At 40.5% G+C, this 22,163-nt stretch overlaps 1 protein-coding gene across 1 annotated transcript in view; it reads left to right on the top strand.

Moving 5' to 3' along the window:
- The window catches only part of ADAMTS19 (ADAM metallopeptidase with thrombospondin type 1 motif 19), a 326,216-nt gene that overhangs the window by 204,926 nt on the left and 99,127 nt on the right, over positions 1–22,163 (top strand). The gene's annotated exons all lie outside the window — the stretch shown is intronic.

Below are 22,163 nucleotides of genomic sequence, written 5' to 3'. Positions count from 1 at the left end.
CGTAAAATGGTAGAGCCACTCTGGAAAATAGTTTGGTGGTTTCTTAGACAACTAAACATATACTTGTCATACCAAAAAAAAAAAAAAACAGAACAAAACCCTTGTCGTTGAGTGGATTCCAACTCATAACAACCCTGCATGACAGAGTAGAACAACCCCATAGGGTTTCCAAGGAGTGGCTGGTGGGTTTGAACTGCCAACCTTTTGGTTATCACCTGTAGCTTTTATTGCACTCCTGAGCATTTATCTTAGAGAAATGAAAATGTACATTCCTGCAAAAACCAGTACATGAATGTTTATAGCACTTTTATTTTTAGTGGCCAAAAAATGGAAGCAACCAAAATGTCTCTCAGAGGTTCAACAAACATAGTACATTCAAACCTTGGAATACTACTCAGGAGTAACAAGAAACAAACTATTAGTTTATGCTGCAGCTTGATGGATTTCAAGGACTTTATGCTGATTGAGAAAAGCCAATCTCAAAAGTTCACATACTATTTTTTTTTCTTTATATATATATATATATAAAGCATTCTTGAAATGATAAAATTATAGAGATGGAAAACAGAGGTTTCCAGGGGTTAGGGAAACCAAAAAAAACCCAAACCTATTGCCATTAAGTCTATTCCAACTCATAGCAACCCTACAGGACAGAGTAGAACTGCTCTATACAGTTTCCAAGGAGGACCTGATGGATTCGAACTGCCGACCTTTTGGTTAGCAGCCATAGCTCTTAACCACTACACCACCAGAGTTTCCAAGGTGGTGGGGAAAAAAATGGGTGCAATTATAAAGGGGTAGCAAGAGGGAGATCTTTGTGCTGATGGAATAGTTCAGTGTCTTGATTGTGGCGGTGCTTACAGAAATCTATTTATGTGAGAAAATGACATAAAACTAAAGTCAGTTTTCTTAGGTTTGCTATTGTATTGCAATTATCAAGGTGGAAACATTGGAAGAAACTGCATGAAGGGTACAAGGGACCTCCCTATACTATTTTTACAACTTTATATAAATCTATAATTATTTCAAAATACGATTTTTAAGAAAAGAACATGTTGCCTCGGTAAGAATGATAATAGTTGCCTGTGGTCAGTAGGCTGTGGGTTTGTGCTGCAGTAGCCAAAAGTGCTAATGGGTTCTTTGAGCTCATTGGTCGTTTATGCCTCTACTCTCTCCTTTCTCTATTCCCCTTAGTAGTCGATTTGAATTTTTTTTTTTAATCGTTTCAATTACACCCTCGCCAATAATCTAAACTCCATTGCTCCTCAAATTCAGTGCACCCATCTGGCAAAACCCGGTTCTTCGTGTAAGCATCTGAACATACAGGCAGATTATTCTGCCACTTAATGGAAAAAAGAGCGGTCATTGATGATTACTTCCTCATCTTCTCACTATCAGACACATAAGCCTACTTATATCTTAGAAATTCCATCCACTTTCTACTATGACAGAAGAGTTTTATCCACTTCTAAGGCCAGTCCCTTCAACTGTGCACTGGTGCCATCCCCATCTTCCCGTTGGAGGCATCTCATTCATTGACTCTACTTTCTCTTATATATTTAATCTCCTCTCTGCTGGATCATACACATTCAATTTTTAAACACATCTAGGACTCTATCATTAAAAAAATACGGCCTTTCCTCAAGCCACCTTCAGCTAATACACTTTCATTCTTCTCAAACTAGCTGTCTGTTTTCTAGCCCTCCTTTTCTTTACTTTCCATTCACTTCAATCTGGATTCCATTTAGTCACTCCATCAGCACAAATCTTATCAAGGTCATTAAGGACTCCCATGGAAACTAAACCTAATGAATGAATAGTTTCTACTCCTTTTCTTAATTGGCCTCTCAAATACATTCAAAAGGTTGACCACCCCTTGGTCCTTGAAAAGTTCATGTGCCTAGGTTTTCATGACACAGAACCATCCTGGCTTTCCTATTGTATCTCTGACCTATTTGTCTTCTACCTTGTTGACTTGTCTCTTCTATCTCACCATTAAACACTGAAATTCTTCAAGATTCTATCCTAAACCCTAGTCTGTTTTCAATCTACATTTTCTTTTTTTTTTTAATAATTTTTATTGAGCTTTAAGTGAACGTTTACAAATCAAGTCTGTCACATATAAGTTTATATACACCTTACTCCATACTCCCACTTACTCTCCCCCTAATGAGTCAGCCCTTCCAGTCTCTCCTTTCATGACAATTTTACCAGTTTCTAACCCTCTCTACCCTCCTATCTCCCCTCCAGACAGGAGATGCCAACGCAGTCTCAAGTGTCCACCTGATACAAGTAGCTCACTCTTCATCAGCATCTCTCTCCTACCCATTCTTCAGTTCCTTCCATGTCTGATGAGTTGTCTTTGGGAATGGTTCCTGTCCTGTGCCAACAGAAAGTTTGGGGACCATGACCACCGGGATTCCTCTAATCTCAGTCAGACCATTAAGTCTGGTCTTTTTATGAGAATTTGGGGTCTGCATCCCACTGATCTCCTGCACCCTCAGGGGTTCTCTGTTGTGCTCCCTGTCGGGGCAGTCATCGGTTGTGGCCAGGCACCATCTAGTTCTTCTGGTCTCAGGTTGATGTAAGTCTCTGGTTCACGTGGCCGTTTCTGTCTCGGGCTCATAGTTATCGTGTGACCTTGGTGTTCTTCATTCTCCTTTGATCCAGATGGGTTGAAACGCATTGATGCATCTTAGATGGCCGCTTGTTAGCATTTAAGACCCCAGACGCCACATTTCAAAGTGGGATGCAGAATGTTTTCATAATAGAATTATTTTGTCAATTGACTTAGAAGTCCCCCTAAGCCATCATCCCCAAACCCCCGCCCTTGCTCCACTGACCTTTGAAGCATTCAGTTTATCCCGGAAACTTCTTTGCTTTTGGTCCAGTCCAGTTGAGCTGACCTTCCATGTATTGAGTATTGTCCTTCCCTTCACCTAAAGTAGTTCTTATCTACTAACTAATCAATAAATAACCCTCTCCCACCCTCCCTCTCTCCCCCGCTCGTAACCACAAAAGTATGTGTTCTTCTCAGTTTATACTATTTCTCAAGATTTTTTTTTATAATAGTGGTCTTATACAATATTTGTCCTTTTGCCTCTGACTAATTTCACTCAGCATAATGTCTTCCAGGTTCCTCCATGTCATGAAATGTTTCACAGATTCGTCACTGTTCTTTATCGATGCGTAGTATTCCATTGTGTGAATATACCACAATTTATTTAACCATTCATCCCTTGATGGACATCTTGGTTGCTTCCAGCTTTTTGCTATTGTAAACAGAGCTGCAATAAACATGGGTGTGCATATATCTGTTCGTGTGAAGGCTCTTATTTCTCTAGGGTATATTCCAAGGAGTGGGATTTCTGGGTTGTATGGTAGTTCTATTTCTAACTTTTTAAGAAAACACCAGATAGATTTCCAAAGTGGTTGTACCATTTTACATTCCCACCAGCAGTGTATAAGAGTTCCAATCTCTCCGCAGCCTCTCCAGCATTCATTATTTTGTGTTTTTTGGATTAATGCCAGCCTTGTTGGAGTGAGATGGAATCTCATCGTAGTTTTAATTTGCATTTCTCTAATGGCTAATGATCGAGAGCATTTTCTCATGTATCTGTTAGCTGCCTGAATATCTTCTTTAGTGAAGTGTGTGTTCATATCCTTTGCCCACTTCTTGATTGGGTTGTTTGTCTTTTTGTGGTTGAGTTTTAACAGAATCATATAGATTTTAGAGATCAGGCGCTGGTCGGAGATGTCATAGCTGAAAGTTCTTTCGCAGTCTGTAGGTGGTCTTTTTACTCTTTTGGTGAAGTCTTTAGATGAGCATAGGTGTTTGATTTTTTTTTTTTTTTTTTTTTTTTTTAAATTTTTATTAAGCTTCAAGTGAACATTTACCATTCCAATCAGTCTGTCACATGTAGGTTTACATACATCTTACTCCCTTCTCCCACTTGCTCTCCCCCTATTGAGTCAGCCCTTACAGTCTCTCGTTTCGTGCCAATTTTACCTTCTTCCATCTCTCTCTATCTTCCCATCCCCCCTCCAGTCATGAGTTGCCAACACACTCTCCCGTGTCCACCTGATTTAATTAGCTCGCTCTTCATCAGTATCTCTCTCCCCCCCACTGACCAGTCCTTTTCATGCCTGATGATTTGTCTTCGGGGTTGGTTCCTGTCCTGTGCCATCAGAAGTTCTGGGGAGCATTGTCTCTGGGATTCCTCTAGTCGCAATCATACCATTAGGTGTGGTCTTTTAATGAGAATTTGGGGTCTGTATCCCATTGGTCTCCTGCTCCCTCAGGAGTTGTCTCTTGTGCTCCCTGACAGGGCAGACATCGATTGTGGCCGGGCACCAACTTGTTCTTCTGGTCTCAGGATATTGTAGGTCTCTGGTTCAAGTGGCCCTTTCTGTCTCTTGGGTTCTTAGTTGTCGTGTGACCTTGGTGTTCTTCCTTTGCCTTTGCTCCCGGTGGGTTGAGACCAATTAATGTATTTTAGATGGCTGCTTGTTGGCATTTAGGACCCCAGGTGCCACAATTCAAAGTGGGATGCAGAGTGTTTTCATAATAGAATTGTTTTGCCCATTGATTTAGAAGTCCTCTCAAACCAAGTTCCCCAGACCCCAGCCCCTGCTTCGCTATCCTTTGAAGCTTTCATTTTATCTCGGAAACCTCTTTACTTTTAATCCTGTCCAATTAGGCTGACCTTCCTTGTTTTGAGTGTTGTCTTTCCCTTCACCCAAAGCAGTTCCCATCTACAGATTGATCAATAAAAAGCCCTCTCCCTCCCTCCCTCCCTCCCTCCCCCCTTTGTAACCACAAAAGTATGTGTTCTTTTCCGTTTTTTCTATTTCTCAAGATCTTATAATAGTGGTCTTATACAATATTTGTCCTTTTGCAACTGACTCATTTCGCTCAGCATAATGCCTTCCAGATTCCTCCATGTTATGAAATGTTTCAGAGATTCGTCACTGTTCTTTATCGATGCGTAGTATTCCATTGTGTGAATATACCACAATTTATTTACCCACTCGTCCGTTGATGGACATCTTGGTTGCTTCCAGCTTTTTGCTATTGTAAACAGAGCTGCAATAAACATGGGTGTGCATATATCTGTTTGTGTGGAGGGTCTTGTATTTTTAGGGTATATTCCGAGGAGTGGGATTTCTGGTTTGTATGGTAGTTCTATTTCTAACTGTTTAAGATAACGCCAGATGGATTTCCACAGTGGTTGTACCATTTTACAATCCCACCAGCAGTGTATGAGAGTTCCAGTCTCTCCGCAGCCTCTCCAACATTTATTATTTTGTGATTTTTGAATTAATGCCAGTCTAGTTGGTGTCAGATGGAATCTCATCGTAGTTTTAATTTGCATTTCTCTAATGACTAATGATCGAGAGCATTTTCTCATGTATCTGTTGGCTGCCTGAATATCTTCTTTAGTGAAATGTGTGTTCATATCCTTTGCCCACTTCTTGATTGGGTTGTTTGTCTTTTTGTGGTTGAGTTTTGACAGAATCATGTAGATTTTAGAGATCAGGCGCTGGTCTGAGATGTCATAGCTGAATATTCTTTCCCAGTCTGTAGGTGGTCTTTTTACTCTTTTGGTGAAGTCTTTAGATGAGCATAGGTGTTTGATTTTTAGGAGCTCCCAGTTATCGGGTTTCTCTTCATCATTTTTGGTAATGTTTTGTATTCTGTTTATGCCCTGTATTAGGGCTCCTAGGGTAGATCCTATTTTTTCTTCCAAGATTTTTATCGTTTTAGTCTTTATGTTTAGGTCTTTGATCCACTTGGAGTTAGTTTTTGTGCATGGTGTGAGGTATGGGTCCTGTTTCATTCTTTTGCAAATGGATATCCAGGTATGCCAGCACCATTTGTTAAAAAGACTATTATTTCCCCAATTGACTGACACTGGTCCTTTGTCAAATATCAGCTGCTCATACGTGGATGGATTTATATCTGGGTTCTCAATTCTGTTCCATTGGTCTATGTGCCTGTTGTTGTACCAGTACCAGGCTGTTTTGACTACTGTAGCTATATAATAGGTTCTGAAATCAGGTAGGGTGAGGCCTCCCACTTTCTTCTTCTTTTTCAGTAATGTTTTGCTTATCCGGGGATTCTTTCCTTTCCATATGAAATTAGTGATTTGTTTCTCTATTCCCTTAAAGTATGACATTGGTATTTGGATTGGAAGTGCGTTGTATGTATAAATGGCTTTTGGTAGAACAGACATTTTTACTATGTTGAGTCTTCCTATCCATGAGCAGGGTATGTTTTTCCATTTAAGCGTGTCCTTTTGAATTTCTTGTAGCAGAGTTTTATAGTTTTCTTTGTATAGGTCTTTTACTTCCTTGGTAAGATTTATTCCTAAGTATTTTATCTTCTTGGGGGCTACTGTGAATGGCATTGATTTGGTTATTTCCTCTTCGGTGTTCTTTTTGTTGATGTAGAGGAATCCAAGTGATTTTTGTATGTTTATTTTATATCCTGAGACTCTTCCAAACTCTTCTATTAGTTTCAGTAGTTTTCTGGAGGATTTCTTAGGGTTTTCCATGTATACGATCATGTCATCTGCAAATAGTGATAGCTTTACTTCCTCCTTACCAATCTGAATACCCTTTATTTCTTTGTCTAGCCTAATTGCCCTGGCTAGGACTTCAAGTACGATGTTGAATAAGAGCGGTGATAAAGGGCATCCTTGTCTGGTTCCCGTTCTCAAGGGAAATGCTTTCAGGTTCTCTCCATTTAGAGTGATATTGGCCGTTGGCTTTGCATATATGCCCTTTATTATGTTGAGGAATTTTCCTTCAATTCCTATTTTGGTGAGAGTTTTTATCATAAATGGGTGTTGGACTTTGTCAAATGCCTTTTCTGCATCAATTGATAAGATCATGTGGTTTTTGTCTTTTGTTTTATTTATGTGATGGATTACATTAATGGTTTTTCTGATATTAAACCAGCCTTGCATACCTGGTATAAATCCCACTTGATCAGGGTGAATTATTTTTTTGATGTGTTGTTGGATTCTATTGGCTAGAATTTTATTAAGGATTTTTGCATCTATGTTCATGAGGGATATAGGTCTAAAATTTTCTTTTTTTGTAATGTCTTTACCTGGTTTTGGTATCAGGGAGATGGTGGCTTCATAGAATGAGTTGGGTAGTATTCCGTCTTTTTCTATACTTTGAAATACCTTCAATAGTAATGGTGTTAAGTCTTCTCTGAAGGTTTGGTAGAACTCTGCAGTGAAGCCATCTGGGCCAGGACTTTTTTTTGTTGGGAGTTTTTTGATTACCATTTCAATCTCTTTTTTTGTTATGGGTCTATTTAGTTGTTCTACTTCTGTATGTGTTAGTTTAGGTAAGTAGTGTTGTTCCAAGAATTTATCCATTTCTTCTAGGTTTTCAAATTTGTTAGAGTACAATTTTATGTAGTAATCTGATATGATTCTTTTGATTTCATTTGGTTCTGTTGTGATGTGGTCCTTCTCGTTTCTTATTCGGGTTATTTGTTTCCTTTCCTGTTTTTCTTTAGTCAGTCTAGCCAATGGTTTATCAATTTTGTTAATTTTTTCAAAGAACCAGCTTTTGGCTTTGTTAATTCTTTCAATTGTTTTTCTGTTCTCTAATTCATTTAGTTCAGCTCTAATTTTTATTATTTGTTTTCTTCGGGTGCCTGATGGATTCTTTTGTTGCTCACTTTCTATTTGCTCAAGTTGTCGGGACAGTTCTCTGATTTTGTCTCTTTCTTCTTTTTGTATGTGTGCATTTATCGATATAAATTGGCCTCTGAGCACTGCTTTTGCTGTGTCCCAGAGGTTTTGATAGGAAGTATTTTCATTCTCGTTGCTTTCTAAGAATTTCCTTATTCCCTCCTTGATGTCTTCTATAACCCAGTCTTTTTTCAGGAGGGTATTGTTCATTTTCCAAGTATTTGATTTCTTTTCCCTAGTTTTTCTGTTATTGATTTCTAGCTTCATTGCCTTGTGGTCTGAGAAGATGCTTTGTAATATTTCGATGTTTTGGATTCTGCAAAGATTTGTTTTATGCCCTAATATGTGGTCTATTCTAGAGAATGTTCCATGTGCGCTAGAAAAAAAAGTATATTTTGCAGCAGTTGGGTGGAGAGTTCTGTATAAGTCAATGAGGTCAAGTTGGTTGATTGTTGTAAGTAGGTCTTCCGTGTCTCTATTGAGCTTCTTACTGGATGTCCTGTCCTTCTCCGAAAGTGGTGTGTTGAAGTCTCCTACTATATATGTGGAGGTGTCTATCTCACTTTTCAATTCTGTTAAAATTTGATTTATGTATCTTGCAGCCCTGTCATTAGGTGCGTAAATATTTAATATGGTTATGTCTTGCTGATCAATTGTCCCTTTTATCATTATATAGTGTCCTTCTTTATCCTTTGTGGCGGATTTAAGTCTAAAGTCTATTTTGTCAGAAATTAATATTGCTACTCCTCTTCTTTTTTGCTTATTGTTTGCTTGATATACTTTTTTCCATCCTTTGAGTTTTAGTTTGTTTGTGTCTCTAAGTCTAAGGTGTGTCTCTTGTAGGCAGCATATAGTTGGATCGTGTTTTTTTATCCAGTCCGTGACTCTCTGTCTCTTTATTGGTGCATTTAGTCCATTTACATTCAGCGTAATTATAGATAAGTAAGTTTTTAGTGCTGTCATTTTGATGCCTTTTTATGTGTGTTGTTGGCCATTTCATTTTTCCACATGCTTTTTTGTGCTGAGACGTTTTTCTTAGTAGCTTGTGAGATCCTCATTTTCATAATGTTTAACTTTGTGTTTATTGAGTCGTTACGTTTTTCTTGGCTTTTTTCTTGAGTTATGGAATTGATATTCCTTTTTGTGGTTACCTTTTTATTTACCCCTATTTTTCTAAGTAAAACCCTAACTTGTATCCTTCTATTTCGCCTTGTATCACTCTCCATCTGGCAGTTCAATGCCTCCTATATTTAGTCCCTCTTTTTGATTATTTTGATCGTTTAGCTATTGATTTCCATGATTTCCTGTTGTGTGTATTATTTTGTTTATTTATTTATTTTTTAGAATTAGTCTTAATTTGTTTGTTTTTGTGCTTTCTCTGTTTGAGTTGCGTTGATATCAGGACGTTCTGTTTTGTGACCTTGTATTGTGCTGGTACCTGATATTATTGGTCATCAGGCCAAACAATCTCCTTTAGCATTTCTTGCAGTCTTGGTTTAGTTTTTGCAAATTCTCTAAACTTGTGTTTATCTGTAAATATCTTAATTTCTCCTTCATATTTCAGAGAGAGTTTTGCTGGATATATGATCCTTGGTTGGCAGTTTTTCTCGTTTAGTGCTCTGTATATGTCATCCCATTCCCTTCTTGCCTGCATAGTTTCTGCTGAGTAGTCTGAACTTATTCTTATTGATTCTCCCTTGAAGGAAACCTTTCTTTTCTCCCTGGCTGCTTTTAAAATTTTCTGTTTGTCTTTGGTTTTGGCAAGTTTGATGATGATATGTCTTGGTGTTTTTCTTTTTGGATCAATCTTAAATGGGGTTCGATGAGCATCTTGGATAGATATCCTTTCTTCTTTCATGATGTCAGGGAAGTTTTGTGTCAGGAGTTCTTCAACTATTTTCTCTGTGTTTTCTGTCCCTCCTCCCTGTTCTGGGACTCCAATCACTCGCAAGTTATCCTTCTTGATAGAGTCCCACATGATTCTTAGGGTTTCTTCATTTTTTTTAATTCTTTTATCTGATTTTTTTCCAGCTATGTTGGTGTTGTTTCCCTGGTCCTCCAGAAGTCCCAGTCTACATTCTAATTGCTCGAGTCTGCTCCTCTGACTTTCTATTGCGTTGTCAAATTCTGTAATTTTATTGTTAATCTTTTGGATTTCTACATGCTGTCTCTCTATGGATTCTTGCAACTTGTTAATTTTTCCACTATGTTCTTGAATAATCTTTTTGAGTTCTTCAACAGTTTTATCAGTGTGTTCCTTGGCTTTTTCTGCATTTATCCTAATTTCATTCGTGATATCTTTAAGCATTTTGTAAATTAGTTTTTTATATTCTGTATCTGATAATTCCAGGATTGTATCTTCATTTGGGAAAGATTTTGATTCTTTTGTTTGGGGGGTTGGAGAAGCTGTCATGGTCTGTTTCTTTATGTGGTTTGATATGGACTGCTGTCTCCGAGCCATCACTGGGAAACTAGATTTTCCAAGTAGTCAGCTAAAAAAAAATGCAGTCAGATCCCTATCTGAATTCTCTCTCTGGCTCCGGGTATTCGGATGTTAATGGGGTCGCCTGGGGAGGGTGGGGGAGGGATCTGAGAGCTAGGAGTGTAGCACCACAGAATATAGAGCTGAACACCACGTTCACGCTCCGCCCCCGTTTGCCAAAATCCGGGCTGGACGGGTCCCTGGCTAGGACACTGCTTTCCTTGCTCGGAAACCAGTCCCTTCCTCCTGGGGACTTCCTCCGGTGCGCGGCACCGCACGTGGGCACTGGGTGGGCGTTTCCCGCACGAACGGGTGGGCCCGCCCCCAGGGTCTATTCAGGCGATTATAATTAGATCCCGCGGTCACGCCCCGCCTGTGCACGCGCCCAAATCCCAGCGGGATGACTTCCGGGTTGAGACGCTGCTTTCCCTGTTCGGGAACCAGTCACTTCCTCCCCGGGACTTCTCCTTCCGGAGCGCCACACCTCTCGCGCGAACTGGGTTGGCGTCACCTGCACGGCCAGGTGGGCCCGCCCCCTGGGTCAATTCAGGGCAATAAAAATGGATTCCGTGCTCACGCCCCGCTCGTGCGCGCGCCCAAGCCCCAGCAGGACGGAACCCCGTCTGGGACGCTACTTGCTGCGCTTCGGGACCAATCAGTTCCTCCGCACGGCCAGGTGGGCCCGCCCCCTGGGTCAATTCAGGGCGATAAAAATGGACTCCGCGCTCACGCCCCGCCCGCGCGCGCCCAAGCCCCAGCAGGGCGGCACTCTGTCTGGGATGCTACTTTCTGCGCTTTGGGACCAATCAGTTCCTCCGCACGGCCAGGTGGGCCCGCCCCCTGGGTCAATTCAGGGCAATAAAAATGGACTCCGCGCTCACGGCCCGCTCGTGCGCGCGCCCAAGCCCCAGCAGGGCGGCACTTTGTCTGGGATGCTACTTTCTGCGCTTTGGGACCAATCAGTTCCTCCCGGGGACTTCTCCTTCCAGTGTGCTGCACCTCTCGCGCAAACTGGGAGGGCGTCACTCGCACGACCAGGTGTTCCCGCCCTCTGGGTCAATTCAGGGTAATAAAAATGGACCCCGCGCTCATGCCCCGCCCGCGCGCGCGCGCGTGCCCAGATCGCAGCGGAATGGCTCCCCGTCTGGGATGCTGCTTTCCCTGTTTTGAGACCAGACACCTCCGGGGATTTCTCCCTCTGGTGTGCCGTGCCACACGCGCGGACTGGGTGCGCGTCCTCCCGCACGAACGCGTGGGCCCCGCCCTGGGATCACTCCAGGGAAACACAGCTGACCCCCCCCCGCGCGCGTCCCGTCGGCTTCTCGCCTAACTCCCGGCGGACAGCAGGGCACCCCAGCTGGGACGCTGTTCTCCCCCCTCTCAGATCAGTCACTGCCTCCCGGGTGTTTCTCCCTCCGGCTGCGCCCCTACGCCGCCCGCGCCAACCTGCTAGGCTTCCTCCCGGGATGGGTTCGGGGGGGAAGGGGTGGGCCCCCTTTCTGTGCCGTCTGCCCCCCTGGGCTCTGCCCCAGATCGAGCTCCGAAGGTCACCTGCCTGGTGCGCTGGCTCCTAGTTCTGAAAACAGTCGCTGTCTGCCCGTATTTGTTCGTCCTCCGTCTCTAAGTCTGTGCTTGTTGTTCAGAGTTCATAGATTGTTATGTATGTGATCGATTCCCTTGTTTTTCCGAGTCTTTGTTGCAAGAGGGATCTGCGGGAGCGTCCACCTAGTCCGCCATCTTGGCCCCCCTCCTCAGGTGTTTGATTTTTAGGAGCTCCCAGTTACCTGGTTTCTCTTCGTCATTTTTGGTAATGTTTTGTATTTTGTTTATGCCTTGTATTAGGGCTCCTAACGTTGTCCCTGTTTTTTCTTCCATGATCTTTATCGTTTAGTCTTTATGTTTAGGTCTTTGATCCACTTGGAGTTAGCTTTTGTGTGTGGTGTGAGGTATGGGTCCTGTTTCATTTTTTTGCAAATGGATATCCAGTTATGCCAGCACCGTTTGTTAAAAAGACTATCTTTTCCCCAATTAACTGACACTGGTCCTTTGTCAAATATCAGCTGCTCATATGTGGGTGGATTTATATCTGGGTTCTCAATTCTGTTCCATTGGTCTATGTGCCTGTTTTTGTACCAGTACCAGGCTGTTTTGACTACTGTGGCTGTATAATAGGTTCTAAAATCAGGTAGAGTGAGGCCTCCCAATTTCTTCTTCTTTTTCAGTAATGCTTTACCTATCTGAGGCTTCTTTCCGTTCCATATGAAGTTGGTGATTTGTTTCTCCATCACATTAAAAAATGACATTGAAATTTGGATCGGAAGTGCATTGTATGTATAGATGGCTTTTGGTAGAATAGACATTTTTACTATGTTAAAGTCTTCCTATCCATGAGCAAGGTATGTTTTTCCATTTAAGTAGGTCCTTTTTAGTTTTTTGTAGTAGTACTTTGTAGTTTTCTTTATATAGGTCTTTTACATCTTTGGTAAGATTTATTCCTAAGTATTTTATCTTCTTGGGGGCTACCGTGAATGGTATTGATTTGGTGATTTCCTCTTCGATTTTCTTTTTATAGATGTAGAGGAATCCAAGTGATTTTTGTATGTTTATCTCATAACCTGAGACTCTGCCAAACTCTTCTATTAGTTTCGGTAGTTTTCTGGAGGATTCCTTAGGGTTTTCTGTGTATAAGATCATGTCATCTGCAAATAGAGATAATTTTACCTCCTCCTTGCCAATCCGGATGCCCTTTATTTCTTTGTCTAGCCTAATTGCTCTGGCTAGGACCTCTAGCACAATGTTGAATAAGAGCGGTGATAAAGGGCATCCGTGTCTGGTTCCCGTTCTCAAGGGAAATGCTTTCAGGCTCTCTCCATTTAGAGTGATGTTGGCTGTTGGCTTTGTATAGACGCCCTTTATTATGTTGAGGAATTTTCCTTCAATTCCTATTTTGCTGAGAGTTTTTATCATGAATGGGTGTTGGACTTTGTCAAATGCCTTTTCTGCATCAATTGATAAGATCATGTGGTTTTTGTCTTTTGTTTTATTTATATGGTGGATTACATTACTGTTTTTTCTAATATTAAACCAGCCTTGCATACCTGGTATAAATCCCACTTGGTGGTGGTGAATTATTTTTTTAATATGTTGTTGAATTCTATTGGCTAGAATTTTGTTGAGGGTTTTTGCATCTATGTTCATGAGGGATATAGGCCTGTAATTTTCTTTTTTTGTGATGTCTTTACCTGGTTTTGGTATCAGGGATATGGTGGCTTCATAGAATGAGTTAAGCAGTATTCCGTCATTTTCTATGCTTTGAAATACCTTTAGTAGTAGTGGTGTTAACTCTTTGAAAGTTTGGTAGAACTCTTCAGTAAAGCCATCCGGGCCAGGGCTTTTTTTTGTTGGGAGTTTTTTGATTACCGTTTCAATCTCTTTTTTTGTTATGGGTCTATTTAGTTGTTCTACTTCTGATTGTGTTAGTTTAGGTAGGTAGTGTTTTTCCAGGAAATCATCCATTTCTTCTAGGTTTGCAAATTTGTTAGAGTACAATTTTTCATAATAATCTGATATTATTCTTTTAATTTCAGTTGGGTCTGTTGTGATGTGTCCCATCTCGTTTCTTATTCGGGTTATTTGTTTCCTTTTTGTATTTCTTTAGTCAGTCTGGCCAATGGTTTATCAATTTTGTTAATTTTTTCAAAGAACCAGCTTTTGGCTTTGTTAATTCTTTCAATTGTTTTTCTGTTCTCTAATTCATTTAGCTCAGCTCTAATTTTTATTATTTGTTTTCTTCTGGTGCCTGATGGATTCTTTTGTTGCTCACTTTCTATTTGTTCAAGTTGTAGGGACAGTTCTCTGATTTTGGCTCTTTCTTCTTTCTGTATGTGTGCATTTATCGATATAAATTGACTTCTGAGCACTACTTTTGCTGTGTCCCAGAGGTTTTGATAGGAAGTATTTTCATTCTCGTTGCATTCTATGAATTTCTTTATTCCCTCCTTAATGTCTTCTATAACCCAGTCTTTTTTGAGCAGGGTATTGTTCAGTTTCCAAGTATTTGATTTCTTTTCCTTAATTTTTCTGTTATTGATTTCCACTTTTATGGCCTTGTGGTCTGAGAAGATGCTTTGTAATATTTTGATGTTTTGGACTCTGCAAAGGTATTTTTTATGACCTAATATGTGGTCTCTTCTAGAGAATGTTCCATGTGTGCTAGAAAAAAAAGTATACTTTGCAGCAGTTGGGTGGAGAGTTCTGTATAAGTCAATGAGGTCAAGTTGGTTGATTATAGTAATTAGGTCTTCCGTGTCTCTACGGAGCTTCTTACTGGATGCCCTGTCCTTCTCTGAAAGTGGTGTGTTGAAGTCTCCTACTATAATTGTGGCGGTGTCTATCTCACTTTTCAATTCTGTTAAAATTTGATTTATGTATCTTGCAGCCCTCTCATTGGATGCGTAAATATTTAATATGGTTATGTCTTCCTGATCAATTGTCCCTTTTATCATTATATAGTGTCCTTCTTTATCCTTTGTGGTGGATTTAAGTCTAAAGTCTATTTTGTCAGAAGTTAATATTGCTACTTCTCTTCTTTTTTGCTTATTATTTGCTTGATATATTTTTTTCCATCCTTTGAGTTTTAGTTTGTTTGTGTCTCTAAGTCTAAGGTGTGTCTCTTGTAGGCAGCATATAGATGGATCGTGTTTCTTTATCCAGTCCGTGACTCTCTGTCTCTTTATTGGTGCATTTAGTCCATTTACATTCAGCGTAATTATAGATAAATAAGTTATTAGTGCTGTCATTTTGATGCCTTCTCATGTGTGTTGTTGGCCATTTCATTTTTCCACATACTTTTTTGTGCTGAGACGTTTTTCTTAGTAGATTGTGAGATCCTCATTTTCATAATGTTTAACTTTATGTTAGTTGAGTCGTTATGTTTTTCTTGGCTTTTTTCTTGAGTTATGGAATTGATATTCCTTTTTGTGGTTACCTTATTATTTACCCCTATTTTTCTAAGTAAAAGCCTAACTTGTATTGTCCTATATCGTCTTGTATCCCTCTCCATATGGCAGTTCTATGCCACCTGTATTTAGTCCCTCTTTTCGATTATTGTGATCTTTTACATATTGACTTCAATGATTCCCTGTTTTGAGCATTTTTTTTTTAATTAATCTTAATTTGTTTTTGTGATTTCCCTATTTGAGTTGATATCAGGATGCTCTGTTCTGTGACCTTGTGTTGTGCTTGTATCTGATATTATTGGTTTTCTGACCAATTTCCTTTCGTATTTCTTGTAGCTTTGGTTTGGTTTTTGCAAATTCTCTAAGCTTGTGTTTATTTGTAAATGTCTTAATTTCACCTTCATATTTCAAACAGAGTTTTGCTGGATATATGATCCTTGGCTAGCAGTTTTCCTCCTTCAGTGCTCTGTATATGTCATCCCATTGCCTTCTTGCCTGCATGGTTTCTGCTGAGTAGTCTGAACTTATTGATTCTCCCTTGTAGGAGACCTTTCTTTTATCCCTGGCTGCTTTTAAAATTTTCTCTTTATCTTTGGTTTTGGCAAGTTTGATGATAATATGTCTTGGTGATTTTCTTTTTGGATCAGTCTTAAATGGGCTTCGATGAGCATCTTGGATAGATATCCTTTCGTCTTTCATGATGTCAGGGAAGTTTTCTGTCAGCAGATCTTCAACTATTCTCTCTGTGTTTTCTGTTATCCCTCCCTGTTCTGGGACTCCAATCACATGCAAGTTATTCTTCTTGATAGAGTCCCACATGATTCTTAGGGGTTCTTCATTTTTTTTAATTCTTTTATCTGATTTTTTTTCAGCTATATTGGTGTCAATTCACTGATCTTCCAGATTTCCCACTCTGCATTCTAATTGCTCGAGTCTGCTCCTCTGACTTCCTATTGCGTTGTCTAATTCTGTAATTTTATTGTTACTCTTTTGGATTTCTGAATGCTGTCTCTCTATGGATTCCTGCAACTTATTAATTTTTCCACTATGTTCTTGAATACTCTTTTTGAGTTCTTCAACAGTTTTATCAGTGTGTTCCTTGGCTTTTTCTGTAGATTGCCTTATTTCATTTCTGAGGTCATCCCTGATGTCTTGAAGCATTCTGTAAATTGGTTTTTTATATTCTGCATCTGGCAATTCCAGGATTGTATCTTCATTTGGGAAAGATTTTGATTCTTTAGTTTGGGGGGTTGTAGAAGCAGCCATGGTCTGCTTCTTTATGTGGTTTGATATCAACTGCTGTCTCCGAGCCGTCACTAAGATATTGTAGTGATTTATTCTATATTTGCTCACTCAGTCTTATCTTGTTTTGTTTTCTTTCAATATACGTAGATAGGCTACTAGATTGCTACTGTCTTGATTGTTGTAGCCCTTGATGCACTTATGACCTATTACCAGCTGGTTTGGGCTGTTACCAGGTATATATTCCTGAGTCTATTCACTATTCTTAAGTAGAATCTGATTTTGGGTCATCAAGTGTGTGGTGCAGACTGTCACCTACCCACCTAGGGAAGTAGTGGTGATAGTTGTGTGGACCAGATTCTAGTAGCAGCAGGGGTTTACCCTCCGGGGGGGTCAGTATGCTGACAGGCTTCCCCCAAGTGTCAGTGAGGTAGGTGTGTCTCTATTCCTGAAGCACCTTGATGGATGGGCTTTGCAGCTGAACCTTAGGCCCCCAATGCAAGTACCTCTACAGATTGGTAGGTGTCACCCTCCTTAGACCCCTAAGGCAGGAGGCTAGGTGGTATGGGGGGGAGCTTCAGCCCTCAGTTCCCTGTTGTGGGTCAGTGAGGGCTCTGTTGAATACGCAGAGATATCAGACCTGGGAAACTTGTCTTTCCAGTAAATCCGCTAAAACAATTGCAGTCAGATCCCTATCAGAAATGCCTTTGCATTATAATAGCCACCTTGTTCCCTGTAGGGATGAAAGCCCAAGACTGTGGATCACATATGCTTGGCTGGAGCTGGTTCTGTGTTTTTCGTCCAATTAGGGAAGGATTTTTGGTCCCTGGGTTTTTTGTGGTTGCTTCTCTCAGGCCAGGAGAATGGTTAGGAAAAGACCAAAAAAAAAAAAAAAGGGAAAAGAAAAACCGCAGAGCAGTTCACTCTCTGGCTTAGGAAATTCCAATGTTAATGAAGCCGCCTGGGAAGGGGAGGGGAGGGTTCAGATAAACAGGAGAGGGTAGCACCCCGGGATATAGACAAAGTTACTTATCTTGCTTGGGATGAGTGTTTTATCTGAGATTCCCAAGGGGCATGTCCACTGTGTGCGCTGGCTGGGTAGAGATTGTCCCCGAGGGTCAGGCCCGTGTCCCGTGCTTGCGCTGTCTTAGAAGCCGCGATCAGTTCCTCCGCTCCCAGTCCAAAGCCCCGTGCCAAGGTTCCCTGGCTGGGACACCGCACTCCCGGCTCCAAAACCAGTCGCTGCCTCCCAGCGACTTCTCCTCCTGTCAGCCGCATCACTGCACTGCCTGCGCGCACCGGCTGGGCCCCCCCCAGGTCAGTTCATGGGGCTAGGTCTGCGCCCCGTGTTTGCGCCATCTCAGGATGCCGTGCTTAGCTCCCCTGCGCCCAGTCCAAAGCCCAGCGCAAAGGTTCCCCAGCTGGGATGCCATACTCCCGGCTCCAAAATCAGTCGCTGCCTCCCGGGGACTTCTCCTCCTGTCAGCCGCATCACTGCACTGCCTGCGTGCACTGGCTGGGCTTCCCCCGAGGTCAGTTCAGGGGTCTAGGGCTGTGCCCCATTTTTGTGCTATCTCAGGATGCCATGCTCAGCTCCCCTGTGCCCAGTCCAAAGCCCGGCGCCAAGGTTTCCTGACTGGGACGCTGGCTCCAGGCTCCGAAAACAGTCACTCCTTCCCCGTGGTTGTTCGTTCTCAGTCTCTGTCACTCAGGTCAACTCTTTAAATCTGTGTTTGTTGGTCAGGGTTCGTAGATTGTCATGTATGTGATCGATTCACTTGTTTTTCCGAGTCTTTGTTGCAAGAGAGATCCGAGGTAGCGTCTACCTAGTCAGCCATCTTGGCCCCGCCTCCTCTGCATTTTCTTAAGTGACCTCATCTATACCCATGACTTCAGATATGCAAATAACTTACAAAGTTAGGTTTCCAGCCAGATATTCACTTTGAGCTCCAAACTTAACATCCAGAGTGATACATTTAAAATGTTAATCACATCGTGTTATTCCTCCACTCAAAAACTTCCCTGTGGCTCAGAGTCAAATTCCAAGCTTCTTTTAATGAACTATAAGTACTTCTACTTGACTTTCTCTTACCTTCTAACCTCATTTTCTACTGTTTCCTTCTAGCCACACTGGCTTCCTTGCTTATGCTGGAATAAGTCAGGTTAACTCCTGTCTCACAACCTTGGAAGTTATTGTTCTTCCTGTTGAAATGCTTCCCCTAGATACTGCCATGCCTCAACTTCTTCAGGTTTTTCTTAAATATTAACTCAATACCTTTTCCTTTCTCTCCTTTATTTTTTTCAACAGCATTTGTCATCATTAGACATAATGCTTCTGTATGTTATTTATTATTTGTCCCCTGAGTAATACTTAGAAGAATAGAACTTGTTGTCATATTTTATTAATTGCTATATTTGTACCACTTAAAACTATCTGACACAGAGTAGGCACTTAACAAATATTAGGTGAATGAAGAACGGGAATTTTTCTAGCGAGCTTCCCTGGATGCTTTCTTTTCTCCCTGAACATTCTCCTTGAGATACCTGAAATTTTCTTTAGGCTTTACTTATCGTCTACATTCTACCCACTGCCATCGAGTCGATAATGGAACCCAAATACTTATCTCCGCCCCAGATCTTTCCCCTGAGCTCCTTACTTGCTTATCCATTCGCTGCATGGATATGGGTATCTACACTCAGTATCCCATTCACCTCTAACCCAATACCTCCACATTTGACACACCCTCTTTCCCTTTCCTTTCTCTCTCACTCACACCATCTTCTCCTTTTACTTTGATTTCTCAGAGAATGTCATTGTGATGAACCTCATTAATCAAGCCAACTCAGAGTCCTTCTTTCTCAATATCCATTTATATCTCATCATTCAACAAGCCCTATTTCATCAAACCTTTCTGTCCCTACTGCCAGCATGTTTGCTTATGATTTCATCATCTCTATCTGGATTCCTCAACCAGCTTCTCTCATGGTCTTTCTGATTGGACTCTCAACTTCCTCTCATCTCTGCTCCTCATTTCTGCCAGGCTGCCTTTTGAAAGGCCGGTACAACCATCTCCAGTACAACCACCCAAATCCTATTCGGTCTTTCAGATACTTCATGCTCTTATACGTCTAGGCCTATACATGTTGGTTTTTTGGCATAATGTTGTTTTCTTCTCAGTCTTTGACCCCTCTCCCGCATGTATTTACCTTGAAAGCTGCCCCTTTCAAGTTTTTGGACTCAGTTTATGTCAATTCCTTTAGGAAGAACAAATCCCTCTAATTCTTTAGATGGCTTATGTGTTCCTTCGAAGTACTCCAAAATCATCCTGCTATAACACATTTTAATGTGTCTATATTCCACCTAATGTCTGTGCCTAATATACTGTCTGGCTTCAATGAATATTTGTTGTGTAAATTTAAGTACATACCCATTATCTTTTGGTGCTAAACATGTAATCAATATGATTATTCATTTTCTGATCGTTTGAGAGTTAACCCAACCTCTCCTTCTAACTGGCTGTAAGATCTTGATAGTATTAACCTCATTTGGAGCCTATTTTGTCATATATGAAAAAGAGACAGGAAACAGATGATCTCAGGTTCCCTCAGGATTAGACAAGGAAAAAAAGATCAGAGATTAAAGGTGGTCAATTTAAAGTGTTTAAGCTGTTGGAAATCACAATTAAAGAAGCTCTTAACTCTTATAAAGAGATGTTTATCACCGAAGTGATCCATATTAGCTATTTATATTTTGCAACACACATCAATCTGTATGATGAATAGGATGCACAGTAATAATTAGCCTTTGTGCTATAAAAGAAATTGAAATATGCAATCCTTAAAAAATGTCCCAAGCCTTCTTAACATTATGACACCTAAAAAATGCAAGTAGCTATTTTCGTTATGCTCCTATGTAATGCATGAATCCATGGCTAGAAGGGTTAAATGCTAGAAGGATTAATGTAGTAGCGAACAATTTTTTTACAGAAAAGAGATACATGGCCCTAACATCCAGGTATTTTACATACTCTGTGCTGATATTTGGCTGAAACTCAAGTCTAATGCATATCTTGGAAGGACTGGTCTCTTAAATCAAGACAGAGCCTACCTGCCAAGAACTGGCATGTTACTTGGATCACTACACTGTCACAGTCTTGAGGGTATACTCCAGGAAGGAAGTTTGGTATCAAATGTTTATGTCATCTGTAGAGCTAAAGAAAGCAGAGTGTGTTGACAAGAGAAGAAATACAAAAATTTTTATATGAATTCTTACTTGGAATGTGAATGGAGTTTTCTCGGAGACCAATTCCTTTTAACGTTATTCTCATATACCTGGTTTATTCCTCTCTTCAATGAAAACTCCAGAAAAAAAAAAAACTATATATACCACATCTAAAGTGTTGCAATTACACCAGCTGTTTTTAAGCCCAAAGATATGACATAGTAAGCGGTCGTTGAATAAACATAACCTACTTTGAGGTGTGAGAGCACACTGAAATGCTTTACTGTGGCTTGTAATGCCATCTTAAAGGAAAATTTCAAAACCATTCACATGAAAGGCCATGTTCCAACTCCCCAGAATTGTTCAGAGCAGTATTCAGAAGCCACATGTGAAAACTGTTTGAAAATTTCAATTCTGAAGGCTCATTTAACTGTCTGTCTTCTCTTTGCAAAGCGATACCCTGCTCCATGCCTCTGACTGTTATTTGGTATTTATAGAATCCCATCAGCATATGTGGAACTTTACGGAAGACATAAACTAAGATCAGTGTCAGAGACTGTAAACTATTTTCCATTCTATTTATACGAGCTTAATAAACAGTAAAGGACCTGGCTGGTGTCAAGCCAATAGATTAGTAATGTAGTATGGAAATTGCTCTGAAGTTTCAGATTTGGATACTCCTACTTTTTTTTTTTTTTTTTACTACTGGTGTTACCAAATGCTACAGCTGCTCTGTAGGAGGCTTAGAAATAGAAACAACACTTTAAAAATATTTTGCTACTCTGTGAATGAGGCAAGTATTTTAACCCTGACCACCCTACCCTTATTTTTCACTTGTTAATGCACCGAAGAAGACTCCCAGCCATTCAAGAAGTCTTTATATAGAACAGTGGTTCTCAAACTAGATATCATATGTTCTGAAATACTTCCTGAATAAGTGATAAAGGAGGTTCAAATCCCAGCTAGGGCATCAACAATTGTGCATAAGGGGGAATGCTCTCGTGGAATTGTATGGTGTGTCTGAACATCTTAATAACGGAAAAGCTTATGAGAATTGCTTATCTCATAGGTTCTTCCTCAGTAATTTTTCAGTTAGAAAATGTCAAATGCATGGAATAGAAAAATAGTGTATTGGAATTTACAAGTTGAACATCAAGGAAAGCTTTATGGATAAAGTAAGTCTTAAACCAGGACTTAAAAAATAGGTAGACTCTGATATGTACTCAGGAGGAGGGGGGAGATCATTTCAGAAGAAAGGAGCTAAAAGTAGGGGCATGTAAAATATTTTTCAGAGATAGTGATTGGTTTGTGTGTGGTAGAGGATATGTATTAGAGAATAATAAATGAATCATTTTACAAGGTAATTTGAAGCCAGATTTTTGTTTTTGTTTTTTATCTTTAATTTTATTTTTCTAATAATAACTTTTTATCATTTTTTTTTTAAAACTTTTATTAAGCTTCAAGTGAACGTTTACAAATCCAATCAGTCTGTCACATATAAGTTTACATACATCTCACTCCCTACTCCCACTTGCTCTCCCCCT

The sequence above is a fragment of the Loxodonta africana genome, chromosome 2, assembly GCF_030014295.1.
Source record: "Loxodonta africana isolate mLoxAfr1 chromosome 2, mLoxAfr1.hap2, whole genome shotgun sequence".
NCBI classification, from domain to species: Eukaryota; Metazoa; Chordata; class Mammalia; order Proboscidea; family Elephantidae; genus Loxodonta; species Loxodonta africana.
Note: the sequence above shows the minus strand (reverse complement) of the source record. Positions and strands in the feature narration are given on the sequence as shown.